The 17,112-nt window shown below is 49.0% G+C and overlaps 1 protein-coding gene across 3 annotated transcripts in view; it reads left to right on the forward strand.

The window, feature by feature from the left end:
* The first annotated feature begins 570 nt into the window (after positions 1-570).
* Positions 571-17,112, forward strand: part of TEAD4 (TEA domain transcription factor 4) — a 69,729-nt gene continuing 53,187 nt past the window's right edge. For 2 of the 3 annotated variants that reach the window (XM_081082558.1, XM_081082559.1), the window contains exon 1: positions 571-813. The gene's annotated coding sequence lies outside the window, so the exon portion shown is untranslated. The remainder of the gene's footprint in view (positions 814-17,112) is intronic. The other variant, XM_081082560.1, reaches the window with a different exon arrangement.

The raw sequence follows: 17,112 nt of genomic DNA on the forward strand, positions 1-17,112 counted from the left end.
ACGCTTGTGGGCGGGGAGCAGCGGGGGCCGGATCCAGAAACTGAGGTCAAAGTTGGGGGTCGGCGTCCCAGGGCCGCCAGCTCCGCGCCCTCCGCCCGGCTCCCGCCCCCGCCGGCCCGCGTCCCAGACTCCACCCCGAGGGGCCCGGGCTGCCACGCCCTCCAGCTCCCTCCTCAGCTGCGCGCATCTCGTACCAGCCCTCATTCCGCACATTCCAGGCTCCGTCCTTTCCAACTCCAGGCAGCGGGTGGGAGGGCCCCGGCCCCGGCGCCTGCTGCCGGGCACCCCAGGTGAGTGCCCGGCCCGCCGCGCCCCGCCCCGGCCGCGCGCTCCGCTCGCCCCTTCCCGTCCCGGACTCCGGGCTCCCGCCGGCTCCGCAGCCGCGCTCCCCGCTCCCTCGGCGGCCCGACCCCGCTCCTGCTCCCCGCACCCCGCCCCTCCCGGCCCCGGCTCCCTTCCTCTGGGCCGTTGACTCACCGCTCCTGGCGTGGGGGTCTCCGGGCCTTCCCGGCAGTCCGGTTCTGGGAAAACTCCTCCCTCCGCGCCGCGCCGCTCCGCGAGCCGCTGGGTGGCGGCGAGCCGGGCTCGGGAGCGCCGGGGCGGCCCGGTCCGCGGCCCCGCCTTCCTCTCCGCCCAGCGGGGCGGCCTCCGGGCGGGGGCCGGGTCTCCGCGCTGACCCCCTCCCGTCCCCGCAGAGCCTGCGCCGCGCGCTCGGGAACTCGGCGGGGCCGTGGCTTCCAGAGTTGGCGCGCGGGACGGACTCCGAGGACCTGGCTTAGCGCAGCCACCGCGCCTCCCCTCACTCTGGTACCGGTAAGGCTCGGGGCGGCGAGGGAGGGGCAGCCCCTGGCCTGCGGGCAGGCGTCGGGGCGAGGGGCGCGCGAGGCGCTCCGACCCGGACGGATTCGGGGGCGAGCGGGCACGTGGAGGCTCTGCGGACGGCAGGGTCGGGGCGAGCTGCGCGGGGCGCTGGGGAAAGGGGGCGTGGGGAGCCGAGAAGACCAGAGGCAGAACCAAGGACCCCGGCGATGGAAGAGGCCCAGCACCCACGCCTCTTACCCTGCTGGGTCCTTTGGGAGGTAGGCGTGTTGGTTGTTAAGTGCTCAGCGTTGGGAGAGCAAAGGGGACCGGTCCTGAGGTCCCTGCTCTGCAGGGCTGAGAAGCCTGTTGTGCCCCTGATGGGGACTGGAGGCTCCCGAGCCCCAAAGCAAACGTTTCTCGGTAGCACCCTGTCTGCGCACAGACGTGTGAAGGGTTCTGGTGAGCTCATGTGAAGTGGTCCGCCTGCCCTGCCTCGGCTTTGCGTGTATGTGAGGCTGGCATCTGTTCACATGAGTCCATCTGGCCTAGTGGGTGTATTTGTTTGAGCGTATTTCCACGTGAGAAAAGTGCTGTCTGTCTGAAAGTGTGAGCGAGCGTCTGAGGACTGTGTGTTTCTGAGTGTGTCTTTTTCTGCGAGGATGTTGGTTTGGGGCATGACTGGGCTTCCTCCCTGCGTCACTGTGGGCCAGAGACAGTGTCTCCGATTGTTGGAGCTTGTGGCCCCCAGGCACCACTCGCCTGGACCCGGCAGAGCTGGAAGGAAGCTGTCTTTCTGAGGGAGAGGGGGTTCTCTTCTTGCCTGGAACAGCAGAGAACAAGTTGGTAGAAGGCTAAAGGAAGTTGAGGTCTTTGTCACTTGTTGATGGGGTGGGTTATTGATCATTAGGGTTGGGGGAGATCACGGGGAGGAGACCATTTGAATAGACAACACTGGAGATTTGTATAGACAACACTTTTAAAGTTGGCCCCCAGGACAAAGAGGAATCCGTGTATGCCAGCCACAGCTACTTTCTAGTGGTCCAGTTCTCCTTGGAGCTGCCCGTGCAGTCAAATGGATGAACCTTTAATTCTTTACAGCTTTCTAGACCATCCGACACTTTCCTGTGGCAGCAAGGCGAATGACTGGCACATTTCCTGAATGCTGCAGTGCCAGCATAGGAGGGAAGGGTTGCCTTTGATTCGCTAGTTGAGCAGTAGGAGACCCCCCTGAGTGTCTCCATTGCCTCATCTCTTTCTGTTTTGCTTTCAGTTTTCTCTCCATTTGGAGTTTTACTATCAGAAACATTTTCAAGGAGTGAACTGGGCAGGGGAAGTGACATAGTTTGTGGGGTGGGGGTTAGGGTACACAGGCAGACCTGCCCTCATGGGTTCTGCATTCCCACAACATAATGATATGGGCGTATATTTTAGGGTTTCTTGGAAGGAAGGAACAAGACTGCTCTCATTGGGATGGGAACTCTGGTCACTGCTCCTCCATGCACCCTGAGGATGCCAATGTTCTGGTGGGACCCTCCTCACTCTTACCTGGTTAGGCCAGGTGTGTGGCCGGGGCTTCAAGGGTGTCTGTTCTAAAGGCAGCATTGATAGTGTGGAAAGGGTACAGGTTTCATGGTCAGACATACCTGTGTACAATGCTGGCCATTACCTCACTATGTTTGAGACTCTCAGGTTGTTTTCTGATGGGTAATATGGGAGGGAGTTAGTTGATATATACCCAAAAAGTTTGTTGTGAAATTTCAATGTTTGCAAAGTACCTAGCACAGTGCATGGCATTTCCTGGGGACTCAGTAGCCAATGCTCCCCAACTTATTTCAGCATGGAACCTCATTTTTCCTGGGAACTTCTCTGAACATCCTTTGCTAGACCCTGCCCTGTTTATTTAACAAACCTGAATTGGGTGTTTACTATAGGCCAGGCCCTGTACCATGCTCCTCTTTAGGACCAGGATAGCTTGTGGGCCAGGTGCAGGTGGGGACAGGCTTTGTCACAGGGGACCACAGGGCCTCCAAGTCCAATGTTCTAATTCCAGTTTTGCCTTGACCGCAGGGTAAACCTGTTGAACATTATTGGGCACTCTAATTTCAGCATCTAGCTCCCTCATATTAAAGACAGGGAAACTGGCCTGGCAGTACTTGAGTGTCGACCTGTGAACCAGGAGGTCACTGTAAAATTCTGGTGAGAGCATGTGCCCTGGTTGTGGGCTTGGTCCCTGGTCGGGGGGTGTGCAAGAGGCAGCTGATCAATGATTCTCTCATCATTGATGTTTCTTTCTCTTCCTCTTCCTTACTCCCTGAAATCAATAAAAATATATATTTCAAAAATAACAACAGGGAAACTGAGGCCCCTCGAGGGACAGTAAGTTGCTTAAGCTTGCACAACCAATAAGTTGCAGACCTGGGACTTGAACCTACTATTTTCACTTTGCATTCTGTCTCTTGCTCTGCGGATCCCAATGTTCAGACCCCCTGTTCACCTTCATCTAACAGGGGTGGAGGCTGTAACAGTTTGATATGGGTGATGTCTGTCATCTTGTGGCTCAGATAAGGTTGTTAGGAGGCAGAAATACTTGTCTCCAAACCAGCAAAAAGCACAGAACTGTGGAATCTGAGAATGCCACCTCTGGAAGGGATCCGTAAGAGGTCTTTAAAACGCACCCTCTATTCTCCTTGCTGGTCTGTACATGACTCAGCCAGGTGGAGAAGGTCTCTATCTTTCTAAGGTCTCCTGGGATGCAGATTATCACAGTCTCCTGTGGTTTCCATTCTGGAGTCTTGTGCTAGTGACTGTCACAGAGCAATCAATACCTTTTGCCTAATCTGTGGCTTCTTTCCTTCTCCGGTGGAGGTGGAGGACATGGGCCACCACTTTGCTCCGCTGACTTTCCTGTTGTTCTGGCCAGTCCCGGGAAATTCAGGGCTTGTAGGGATGGCTCTACCTAGCCTGTCTTCCTTTGCCCTCCATGACCCTTTGTTGGCAGGGGTTGGGAGGAGAGCTCCCTTTAAAGCTCTGAAATTGGAGCTGAACAGCTGCTCTCCAATCCCCCTTCCCCCCCTTGCTTTAATCGCTCTGGGGCCCAGGTGGAGGAGGGGGCAGGGCTTTGTCCCTGGCAGCACAGTCTCCAGTTCCTATGTTTTATTTTATTTTATTTATTTATTTATTTTTTAAAAAATATATATTTCTTTATTGATTTCAGAGAGGAAGGGAGAAGGAGAGAGAGATAGAAACATCAATGATGAGAGAGAATCATTGATTGGCTGCCTCCTGCACACCCACTACTGGGGAACGAGCCCGCAACCCAGGCATGTGCCCTTGGCCGGAATCGAACCTGGGGCCCTTCAGTCCGCAGGCTGATGCTCTATCCACTGAGCCAAGCCGGCTAGGGCTTATTTTATTTATTTAAAATTTTTTTTTGTTAATCCTCACCTGAGGATATTTTTTTCATTGATTTTTTTTACAGAGTGGAAAGGAGAGAGGGTGGGTGGGAGGAAGGGAGGGAGAGAGGGAGGGAGGAAGGGAGAGAGGGAGGGAGGGAAAAAAGGGATAGAGACAGAGACAGATAGATAGACAGATAGATGAAAGAAGAAAGAAAGAAAGAAAGAAAAGAAAGAAAGAAAGAAAGAAAGAAAGAAAGAAAGAAAGAAAGAAAGAAAGAGAAAGAGAGAAAGGTCAATGTGGGAGAGACACATCGATCATCGATAGGTTGCCATCCACACGAGCCCTGAATAGGGACCAGGGATTGAACCTGTAACCCAGGTACATGCCCTTGAGCAGGAATTGAACTTGTGACCCTGAATGGGCCCACGCTTCAACCACTGAGCACACCAGCCAGGGCACCAACTTCTGTGTTTTAATTCCAGCTTTGCCTTGACCCCTCCTGAAAGGACAGTTCTTCCCTTACTTTTGGGTTTTCCATTTAGATGTTGGGGAGATTCTAATCACCTGTGTGACATGGTGCTGGAGCCTTCAGCTGGTAGCGACTGGATCTTTGGAAACTTTCCCACTAAAACTCCAGTCCCTAAGATCTGTGCCCACCTCTCCTGCCTTTAAAACTGGCAGGCTCACGGAAAGGCAAGAGGATGGGCCTGGCTCCCTGTGGTGTGGGCCAGCTCCTTGGCGGTGCTGAGGGTAGGCGGGCCCCCATGGGTGGGAACGCAGCTTCCTTTGACCCAAACTTCATGGGAACAATAGACTTCAGAGGAGTCACCAGGGGCAGGAAATGGGAGCTGTGCTAAGGCTGGGTGACCCTCCTGGGGGATGGGATTGCATATCCGGCCGAAAGGAAGGACAGGGTGTTGGGATCAGTGCAAAGGGCACTGGGGAGGGGCTGATGACACATAGGGTGGGCCTCTCCTCCGAAGGGGGCTGTTGACTCAGTGAAACCTGAGCTGCTTAGAGCCCATTATCTGGCGGAGCATTCTGCTCCCTGTCTCACTAACAAAGGCTTTGTGTGTGATACCTGACAGCCCCGCTGCTGCCCGGCTCACCCCTGCCGGAGCCCGGTCTTCCCCTTCCCTTCAAGCCCCTTGAGACGTCTGCGTGAATCTTTCTGACCGGATTAAAGGCTACTTTTGTTTCTTCCTGGATGATCTCCATCTTGGCGTTGAGCCTTGAGTAATAGTTGACTGGGGAGGCAATTTGTGCAGTGGGCAGAGCTCTGGGTGGGGAAGCAACAGGCCTGGATCAGCTGGACAACATAAAGGGATTTCTTTTCTTTCTTTCTTTTTTCTTTTTTTTTCAGGCACAGGCAGAGCAAGAAGGCACAAGACAGTCAGGGGGAGATTCCTGCTTGAGGCAGGTGGTGGAATGTTCTGGGAGGCAGTCTCTTATCTTGCCTTGATCTTTGTGAGGGTAGAACAGACTTTGTGAGAAGGTTAAGGAGGACTGTGGGAGGAAAGAGGATCAGACCACACTGAGTTGCTTTTGCTTTTTTTGAGTTCTGGTTGCCAGACTCTTTTTTTTTTTTAAATTAAATCTTTATTGTTCAGATTATTACATTTGTTCCTCTTTTTTCCCCCCATAACTCCCCTCCACCCGGTTCCCACCCCACCCTCCGCCCTCACTCCCCACCCACTGTCCTCATCCATAGGTGCACGATTTTTGTCCAGTCTCTTCCCGCATCTCCCACACCCCTTTTCCCCCCAAGAATAGTCAGTCCACTCCCTTTCTATGTTCCTGATTCTATTATAATCACCAGTTCATTCTGTTCATCAGATTATTTATTCACTTGAGTCTTAGATTCACTTGTTGATAGATGTGTATTTGTTGTTTATAATTTGTATCTTTACCTTTTTCTTCTTCTTCCTCTTAAAGGATACCTTTCAGCATTTCATATAATACTGGTTTGGTGGTGATGAACTCCTTTAGCTTTTCCTTATCTGTGAAGCCCTTTATCTGACCTTCAATTCTGAATGATAGCTTGCTGGATAAAGTAATTTTGGTTGTAGGTTCTTGGTATTCATCACTTTGAATATTTCTTGCCACTCCCTTCTGGCTTGTGGTTGGGGTCCTGCGAAGCTGTATGACTGACCACGGAATCACTCCAGGGTCTGGGCGGAGATAAGAGTTGCCAAATAACAAATGCCACCCTCATTTATTTCTTCAATGTAGCAAGCTGGGGATCCTGGAAGTGTCAGGCTGTTAGGCTTCTTGTTGGTCCCCCAAATTCCAGGTCAGATATTTGAACAAAAAAAATCTAAGGGGACTTCAAAATGAAGTTGAGGTAACTAATAGCCACCACATGTTCACTCTATCAAGTCTTGGAAAATAATATAGTTTGGGTGGAGGAATGTTCAGTAAGAACTTGGAGTCTAATGATTTTCTTGGGTTTGAGAGAAGTAAGTATGATCTGGCTGATACAGCAGTACGATGGATTGGTACCTGGTTGAAAGGTTATCCTGGGTACTGAATGGAGCTCACGTCACCCTGTGGGGAGGTCTCCAGCAATATGTCTCAGAGCTGTCTTCTCTCGTCCTCTGTAGATTCTGTGGGTGTTTAAGGCAGCAAGCAGGATTCTGAATCATTTTAATTGACTAGAATGCAGAAATATGAAATTAAAAAACATTTTGTCTGTTAAAGCTCATACATGCTCATTGTAGAAAGCCTTTATAAGTTAAAGGAGAAACAAAATGGTGCATAGTACCACAACTTAGGGATGAGCACAGTTAGTATTTTGGTATAGGTCTCTCCCGTTTTGTGTTCATGTAAACTATATATTTTAAATAATTGCAATTATACTCCTTTCTTCCTACTGAATACTATATAGTGAGCAATATCCCATGTCATAAAAATCACTTAAAACCATAATTGTAAGGGTCTGAATAAGATTACATTATATGAATGCCCCTTAATTTTTAAAATTTATCTTTTAACACAAACCTGGCACAGACTAAGTGCATTCTCTGTTTCTTTTTTTCAGAGAGATGAAGCGAGAGGGGGAGAGAGATAGAAACATTAAGGATTAGAAAGAATCACTGATTGGCTGCCTCCTGTACGCCCCCCCCCCCCCCCAACTGGGGATCGAGTCCACAACCCAGGCATGTGCCCTGGCTGGGAAGCGAACTGTGACTTCCTGGTTCATGGGTCAGTGCTCAACCACCGAGCCACACTTGGCCAGGCAGAATGCCCCTTAATTTATTTAACTGTACCCTACTGCACTTTCAAAAATTGTTTTCGACTTTTAGACATTGAAAATTACTTGCTATCTAGCAATGTGAACATGTATACTTTCCTCAAGATAAAATCTAATAGATTTAAGTGTAAAATCCTGCATTTAAGTTCAAAACATCAATTATAAAAGTATAGAATAGGAACTATCAATTCTTGTGGTGAAAACATATTTGGGCTTTCATTTGACAAAGGAAGGGGAAGGGAAATGAGCATTTATGAAGTGCCTACTAGGTACCAGGTGTTATTCTAGACATTTTTGCCTACATCATCTCCTTTAATCTTTGTGAGGTAGGGTTCGTTTTTTGTTTGTTTTGTTTTTTAACCTTTACTGTACAGAAGAGGAAAAAAGTTACACAGAGATTAATGCTTGGGTTGGAGTTTGAACCCAGGTCGATCTGAGTCTTCGCACCACCCCTTAAACTGAGTCTGTGTGCCTAGTGGTGTGGTGGGATTTGTGTCAAGGAAAACCTTAGTCCACTAAGCTCTGTGCTGCTCGGGCCACCTTGGGAGTCACCTCTGCTTTTGGAGGGTGGATACGCCCTGACCTGTTAACCATGCAGCTTGCTGGTGTTGTGAGTGTCTTAGCAGAGGGCAGATGAGGATTGGACCCGTCCCATCATCAGGGTGTGTCATTTCACATTTCCAGAAGGCGGGCCCTCTTTGCAGGAGTAGTAGGTCAGCTCCATCTGCTCTAAGTCAGTTTCACTGCGTAGTACCACCTAGAACTACATAGAATTTCATTACCTGGAACTCGTTAGGGATGCTTTGGAGGTCTCTGCACTGGGTGGGAAATTGGACCAGATGACATCTAGGTCATCCATGTGGTTCTGGGCCTCAGTTTCTCCACATGCAGCAAGTGGGGATTGTACTAGGCAATGGGGGCGGTATTTTCCCACTTTGGCATTCTGGGATTCCTGATGGAGGCAAGGCTGAGAGATGTGGGGGCGGGGTGGGGCAGGGTCCAGGCAGTTAGAGGAGACAGAAAGGGGAGATGTGGGAGTTACTGCCTGGATCCCCATCATCTTTGTACCAGCTGCATGAACAGGTGTTAGGGACAGGCTGCACCCTGAGGCGGGGGCAGGGGAAGATGACTCCAGCATGGCGTGGTGGCTACGAGCTCAGACTCCAGACCTGTGCTGTCCAATAGAGATATGGCATAAGCCAGATAGATAATTTTAAGTCATCTAGGGGCCACATTTAAGAAGTAAAGAAAGTGGTAAAATGAATTTTAATAATGTGTTTTATTAAACTACTATGCCTAAAATATTTTTAAACATATAATCAATACTTTAAAACAATTGAGATAGTTTACCTTTTTTTTTTCATACAAAGTGTTAGAAATCTAGCATGTATTCTTTCACACTTTAATAGCACATCTCAATTTGAATTAGCCACTTTTCAAGTGCTCAGTAGCCATGAGGAACTAGTGGCTAAGTTTGGACAGGATAGTTTTGGAGCAAGTTATCTAACTGCAATGTGCCTTATTTTCTCCTCTGCAAAATGGGCATGATAATAGTAGAACCAACCTCATGTGGTTGATGTGAAGATTAAACCTGTTATTGTTTATAAAGTGCTTAGTTTTTTTGCCTGGCAAATACTAACCACTGTATAAGTTTTTATCAAATAAATCGCTTATAGATGGTCCTTAAGCCCTGGACAAGCTAGAATTTATAAAGAGAGGCTGGGGACGTGCTTGGAAAAACCCAGTCACAGAGTGGTCTTGTGGTGTTGCCGGTTCACTGTGCCTGTGCCTGGGAGTTCTACATAATGGACTTGTCTCAGAGCAGATGGACCTGACCTGCTATTGCTGCGGAGAGGGCCTTCTGGAAGTGAGAAATGACACACCCTGATGACAAGAGAGGCTCCAGTCCTTCAACAGGTGCGCGCCCAACATCTTTCTGCTTGGGGCTTGGAATGGTGCTGGGTGGCATGGAGGAAGCAAAAGCATCTTCAGAAATATTCCATCGTAAGTTGAATGGCCTCATGTTGGAAGGGAGCAGAGGTCACTTTCAGTATTTGAAGGTTTAGGCAGTATTTGTGCTGCTTGTGCAGGAGAAGTACCAGTGGCTACCAGTGGGTAGATTGGAGCTGGTCCCTCTGGGCAGAATAAGGAGGACTTTTTTAAAATGTAATTTTAAATTTACATAGGGCAAAGTACCACTCAGAGCACTGCCAGCCCAGCACTGCCAGCCCAATGCTCTTGGCATCAGCCTCCTCCACTTGCACCTGGCCTCAGTCAATCCATTGTGGTCTCAGAGCACCCACTGTGTGCCTAGACTGTGCCAGGTGCAGTGTGGGGAATGTGGAGGGAAGACCTGGTCCCTGTCCTCAACGAGCTTGTGATACAGCAGGAGAGACAGACTGAAAGCAAACACTGACAGCCTGTAAGATGAAAGAAGGACTAATTAGAGGCACAAACAAGGGGGTGCCTGGTAAAGATGATTCATTCCGATGCAGCTGGGAGGAGTCAGGGAAGACTTCACAGAGGAGGAGGCACTTGAGCAAGCTTTGTTGGATGGGTAAGGTTTTTTTTTTTTTAACTTTTTTAATTTATAGTAACATTTTGTGTGGCTTTTAAAATTTTCTTTATTGATTACAGAGAGGAATGGAGAGGAAGGGAGAGATAGGAACATCAGTGATGAGAGAGAATCATTGATTGGCTGCGTCCTGCACGCCCCACACTGGGGATCGAGCCCACAACCCAGGCACATGGCCTGACTGGGAATCAAACCTTGAACTCCTGGTTCATAGGTCAGTGCTCAACCACTTACTGGTAGCTACGCTGGCTAGGCAGGGATGGGTAGGGTTTTGATTGCGCTGTGTATAAACAAGAGAGGGACAGAGAAAGAGAGGAAGGAAGAGAGGACTAAATCTGGGAAGACAGAAAAAAATAGTGATTTCAGGGCTATAGTCATGGAGATAACTGGTCTTTATGGAAGAGATAGATTGGAGCTGGGCCCTCTGGGCAGAATAAGGAGGACTTTTTAAAAATGTAATTTTAAATTTACATACGGCAAAATTTACTCTGTGGTGCACAGTTCTGTGGATTTAGACAAATATATATAGTTGGGTATTCATCGCCACAGTCAAGAGGCAGAACTTTTGTCTCCTCAGACGGTGCCCTCCTGTGCTGCCCCTCTAGGACCCTTCCCCCAAGCCCATCCCCTGACAACTCTGCACTTCTGTAATTGTGCCTTTTCAAGAATGTCAGATGGACTCCTATGGTATGTAGCTTTTGAGCCTGCATCTTTCACTCAGCATAATGTTTTGAGATCCATCCAAGTTGTGCGTATCATTCCTTTCTTTTGCTGAGTAGTATTCCATTGTGTGGATGGATGCACCAGTGTGTTCATCCGTTCACCCATTAAAGGACTTTTGGGTTGTTTCTAGCCTTTATCAATTATGAGTAAAACTACTGTCAACATTCATGTCCAGGTTTTTGTGTGAACACAAGCCTTCATTTCTCTTGGAATGGGAATATTTGGGAGTGGTATTCCATATGGCACGTGTGTGTTTAATGTTTTAAGAAAACACCAAACTGTTCCCAAAGTATGCCATTTTGCATTCCTATCAGCAAAGCATGAGCATTCCTTTGCTCCATATCTTCAACAGCACTTGGTATATCAGGCTTCTTTTTGTTTTTGCCATTCTAATGGGTGTGTAGTGAAATCTCATGGTGGTTTTAATTTGCATTTCTTTACTAACTAATGATGTTGAACATCTTTTCAGGTGTTTGCCATCCATGTAACATCTTTGGTAAAGTGTCAATCCAAATCTTTTGTCTATGTTTTGACTTTAATATTTTGCATGTAAGTCAGATGTGTGATTTACACATTAAAAAAAAATGTTTGGAGAAAACTCATTTAGGGAGAAAAATCTCCAAAAGAAGATGATGTGTGTGAGGGACTCTGAGAGCGAGGTTTAGAGTTTGGTGTCATGAGCCTTGACCTTTCTTCAAGGGTGAAGTGGGACTTGGATGAGGCAGCGGGCTGGGTGGGAGAAACTCCTAGAGAATGACCTATGGTAGGTAGGAAGGAACAGGGCCTTCATGAAGGCCCTGGCTAAGTCTGTTCCTGGCGTAGCACTCGCCATAGAGCATGGTTTGCTGGGCATCTCCCTGTCTGGCTGGCTGTGCCTGGTCTATTCCCCATGGCTGGCTGGGTCAGGTTGGGCTGGTCCCATATAGAACAACAAATGCTTGTGCTCAGCCTGGGTATCAGCCATTTGCATGGCCTTGTTTCCAAACTGAATGACCATGCATTCTGGAATGGGAGGTGGGGCATTTGTCAGGCCTTCAGGGGTAAGCCACTGGGTAGGAGTGTGGCTGGTGCAAGAGAGAATCAGTGGGTTGTATTTTCTGGGTCAGGGTGGGTCCTCTGTGATGGTGACCTCAGCCAAGGGTCTGAGGGCTTCGGGCCATTGGCACTTCTAGAGCGTCTCAATCTTCATGTCTATCTCTGTCTGAGCAGAGTGGCTCTGAGATGGAAGAACATTTCTATGAAAAATGACCAAGGGTAGGATGGGTGCTCCTTCTGCCCCTTGTTCATGCTCAGTTCATCCTGTCCACTCCTGTGTCCTGGGAGCTGTGGCACTGTCCAGATGCTGGAGTCTTCATTCTTCCCTGGGACAGACCTTTTCCAGAGATGATTAAGGCCTAGAGGTGGAGTGTGGGCAGAGCTGAACAGGGAGCCCTGCTTTCCTGGAGCTGCTAATGCTGGTGCCCCAGAGCCCTGTGGGCTCCCAGGCCCCGTGATGCTCTGAGCACTGGAGGGCTGCTCCCCAGCACGCAGAGCCCCTGCCTGCCTCCTCCCTGGGCAGGGCCTGCACTCAGAGCCCCCACCTGAAGTGCCTTGTGTTGCATGGGTGCCAGATGTGGGTGCACCTCTGGTCCTGGCAGGGTGGGGCATAGTCTTGTCTCTTTTTGGGTGAGCAGCTGATTAGGCAGATCCACCCCAGGCCTGGGAAGCAAGCATTTGGTGAGCGGCATGCTGTGTGAGTGTGTATGAGCTCTGGTTCTGTCAATTCCCAGAGGGATCGCCATTTGACAGGATTCAGTGACAAGTCCTGTCAGGCAAAGGCTCAGTTATCTATTTTGAGATCTGAATTTTCATAGGACAGACCTACTTAAAGTGAAGCACTTTCTTAAATTTTGCTTTATTTTAGAATCCTGAGGAAAGGCCCTGTGGAGAAAAAACATGCAAGACCTACTCTCCCCACCTTTGTTTTTTATTTATTTTAAATATATTTTTATTGATTTTAGAGAGGAAGGAAGAGGGGGAGAGTGAGATCGAAACATCAATGATGAGAATCATTGACCGGCTGCCTCCTGCACGGCCCCCACTGGGGATTGAGCCACAATCTGGGCATATTCCCCTGACTGGAATCAAACCCGGGACCCTTCAGTCCACAGGCTGATGCTCTATCCACTGAGCCCAAACAGCTCAGGCTTGTTTTGTTTTTTAAATTAATAGCTTTTATTTTTTTGAGCAATTTTGGGTTTACAGAAAAACTAAGCAGAAAGTATAGATAGTTCCTTCCCTTCTCCCCCACTTGCTCTTATTATTAACACCTTACACTGAAGTCCATCAGAGTTCACTCTTTGTGTTGTTCATTCTGTGGGTGTTAACAGATGTGTAATGGCATGTATCCGCCCTGACAGTATCACGCAGAGTAGCTTCCCTGCCCTCAGATCCCCTTTGCTCCACCTGTTCATTCCTCCTTTTCCTCAATTCCCTGGCAACCCTGGGTCTTTTCCCTGTTTCCAGTTTGTTTTTTTCCAGAGTGTTATATGATTGCAGTCATCCAATATGTACCCTTTCAGATTGGTTTTCACTTAGCAATATGCCTTTAAGTTTCCTCCAGGTCTTTTCATGGCTTGATAGCTCATCATATTGTCACTGAATATTCTACTTACCCACCATTTCTCTTTGAAGTGGGGACTCTGAGATCCAGAGAAGGCAACTGACTGGCTCAAGAGGAACCATGAATTTGTGGCAAGGCTGAGCTTGGAGCTTGTTTTGCCTTTCTTTCACAGACTGTTCAGAGGGGCTGCGGTGACAGGCACTGTGCTGGGGCCTAAAGCTTGTTTCATCACAGCTTCATCAGCCCCTTTGGTGGCTCCAGGGCAGGCCACAGGGTAGGGTGAGCGTGGAGGTCTGTGGACACCCACGTGCTGTGACCCACTTCCTGGATGTGTTAGGGCTAGGCCCTCAGACACCCACATCCCTGGCTGCTCAGAGGGAGTGGCTGGGGCAGCTTTCCTGGTCCCAGCTTCTGGAGAGGTGATGGGTAGAATACTGGCCCTTTGGGTGTGGGGCTGGGGAATGGATAGAGACTCTGCTACCCCAAGGGCTTAGGGCCTTTATCTACTCAAGAATTTTATCTCCCTTCCTTTTCTCTTCATCTCTGAGCCACCCATGGCCCCTCCCTGTTGAGATACCTCCCACTGGCCTGCTTTCCTCTCCACCTGTTTACTTATCTCTCTTCTTGTTGACCCTCATTCCTTCTGTTCCTCTCTTCTTTACTGCTTCCCAGTGGCCATTGCTTCACATTGGTTCTTGCTCCCTCCACCATCCCTCCAGTAACCACAGATGTTTGAGGAGACCTTCCGAGAGCCACCTCTGTGCCTGTATCTGAGCATGATTGAACTCAATCCTCTAGAGTCTTTAGTCTAGACAGTCTCATGAGGCCCTGGCAGGGTAGCTTAGTTGGTTGGAGTGTTGTAGGTTCGATTCTGGATCAGGGCACTGTGGGAGGCAACTGATAAATGTTTCTCTCTCTTTCTCTAAAAAATAAATAAATAAATAAATAAATAAATAAATAAATAGAATAAGCATATCCTTAGGTGAAGATTATAAATAAATAAATAAATAAATAAATAAATAAATAAATAAAACTCACAAAAGTTAAAAAAAAAAAAAAGACAGTTCCATGAGGAGGTAACATTATTACCTCTGGACTATATTTGGGAGGACACAGGCTCAGAGTGGAGCAGCTTGCCCAGGGATACTGGATACCAGGCCAGCATGAGCAGCATGAGGCCCAGCCTGGATCTGAGCCCAGGCCTGAGTCTCTGCCCCACAGCCCCTCCTGTCCAGGCCAGGCCTGCCCGGGTCTGCTCTCTGTGGCTGTGGTTCCAACACATCGTACACCCGGTAGGACTGTGGGGCCCTCTTTTTGCCTTCTTTTCTGTCACCCCCTTCCCATTCCTATTCTGCCATGAAATATTATGTGATAAATGTCTTCACGCTAAGAGGCTAGAGAGGGGTTGTGGTTGGTGCGAGCGCTATGTGCACGTAATTTACCTGTGTGCCTCACTCAACCCTTCATCTTTCTGCATGGTAGGTCTCCTGTGTGACAGAAGCTTTAGGGAGGTTAAATAAGTTACTGGGAAGAGGCAGATTTTAATTCAGGGTCTACCTTGAACCTTCTTTTTAAAAAAATAATCCTTACCTGAGGATATGTTTCTATTGATTTTTTAGGGATGGAGGAAGGGAGAGAGAGAGACAGACAGACAGACAGACAGACAGGAAGAAAGAAACATCAATCAGCCATCTCCTGTACGTGCCCAATCAGGGATTGAGTCCGCAACCACTTGGTGTACAGGACAATGCTCCAGCCACCTGAGCCACCGACCAGGGCTGAACTTCCTTCACAGTGGACCAGACTCCTGCTGAGCTTCCCCCAGCTTCTCGCAGAGCTTTACACCTGTTAGGAGAGGAGGAAGCAGCACTCAGAGTGAAGGAAGGGTGCTCTGGTGGTGAGAACTCAGGCATTGTGACACCTAGGCTTGTGTGGTTTGTGACTTTTTGAGAATGGCCTTTTCCTGGCCTCCAGCAAGCCCTGGCCAGCCTTCTAAAGTCACACTGGGGTCAGTTTTTTCCAGCTGAGTACATGGCCCAGCCAGCCCCACCCAGTCCTTTTCTCTGTTGGGCTGCTTTCTTCTCCTCCTTGCCCTCTCCTTCCTTCATCCTTCGGTACTGCCTGCCTCTGGCCTGGGAACTCTCCTGTCTCATCTCTTTTCATTTCTAGCTGTAAATCAGCCATTTTCCTTCGCCTCCTATTTTCCATTGTATGGATATACTGTACCACATTTTGTTTATCCATTCATTGTTGATGGGCAAGGGTTGTTTCCACCTTTTGGCTATCTTGGTGCCTTTAGACATGTCTCGCTCTGTTCAAAGACATTTTATTTAATACTAGTGGCCCAGTGCACAAAATCCATGCACATTAAAAGGGAATTAATTAGAGGAAATATTTTAATATTGCTATTTGCCCTTTCTCTATAATAGAAGTGTCAGAGATGAAAGAAAGTTAGTAAAATGTGTATTAAAATCTCCCTCCTGTCAGAGTCTGGGGCGCGCCGCAGGACCCAAAGTCAAGTCCACGCCCACCTGCGCGTACCTCGAAATCGCATGAGACCCAGACCCGACCGGCCCCACCCCTGTCAAGCCCTGCAGGATGGGGAGCACAGCCTCAGGTCCCCTGTCAAGCCCAACCAGGCGGGGAACACAGCCTCAGGTACCCCGGCCCAACCTCAGGTTCCCCAGCCCGGCCTCAGATCCCCCCACAGGAGGGTGTGACAACCATTTGCATATTAGGTCTTTATTATATAGGACTAGAGGCCTAGTACACAAAATTTGTGCACTGAGGGGGAGGTCCCCCCTCAGCCCGGCCTGCACCCTCTCGCAGTCCAGGACCCCTCGGGGGATGTCCCCCTGCTGGCTTAGGCCCACTCCTCCCGGGGATTGGGTATAAGCCGGTAGTCAGACATCTCTTTCAGTCTGGCACCCCTCACTCCTTACCACCCACCTTGTTCGCTGCTCCTTACCGCTCGGTCCGCTGCCCCTTAGTGCTGTTGCGGAGGCAGGAGAGGCTCCGCCACCACCGCTGCGTTCTCCAGCTGTGAGCCTGGCTTCTGGCTGCGTTGAGCATCTGCCCCCGGGTGGTCAATGCACATCATAATGACCAGTCGTTCTGGTTGTTCACTGTAATGGTCGCTTAGGCTTTTATTATATAGACACATTTTGATTTATTACTTTTGAAGTCACAACCAGCAGCACATGGCTCATGCCTGGACACAGCTTATCCAGCACATGCATTTTCTACATCACAGCCTTCGTGCATTTAGTACACTAGACAGCACTTCAGCACTACACTTCCGACCATTGTAAACAGCAAAATCAAGAACAAAAAACACAAAAGTGCAAAAAACATGGCATTAAGTAGATTGCAAAAAGGACACTTGTTTGCCGTGTGTGAGCTGAGACCAGAAGGCAGCGTGCAGCCTTGTTCAACCAAACTCAGCTGAACGTGTGTGACTTATGTTTCGGTTGCTCAGCACAGATACACGTCTGCAAATGATTAGGAAATCACTGCAAGTATTGATTTAGGGCAGGGGTCCTCAAACTTTTTAAACAGGGGCCCAGTTCACTGTCCCTCAGACTGTTGGAGGGCCGGACTATAGTTTAAAAAAAAACTATGAACAAATTCCTACGCACACTGCACATATCTTATTTTGAAGTAAAAAAACAAATGTTTTCAGTGGGCCGCATGTGGCCCGCGGGCCGTAGTTTGAGGACCCCTGATTTAGGGGTTACACATTTTAGTGAGTAGGCGAATTTG

This window comes from Myotis nattereri (assembly GCF_964212035.1).
Source record: "Myotis nattereri genome assembly, chromosome: 2".
Classification (NCBI taxonomy): Eukaryota; Metazoa; Chordata; class Mammalia; order Chiroptera; family Vespertilionidae; genus Myotis; species Myotis nattereri.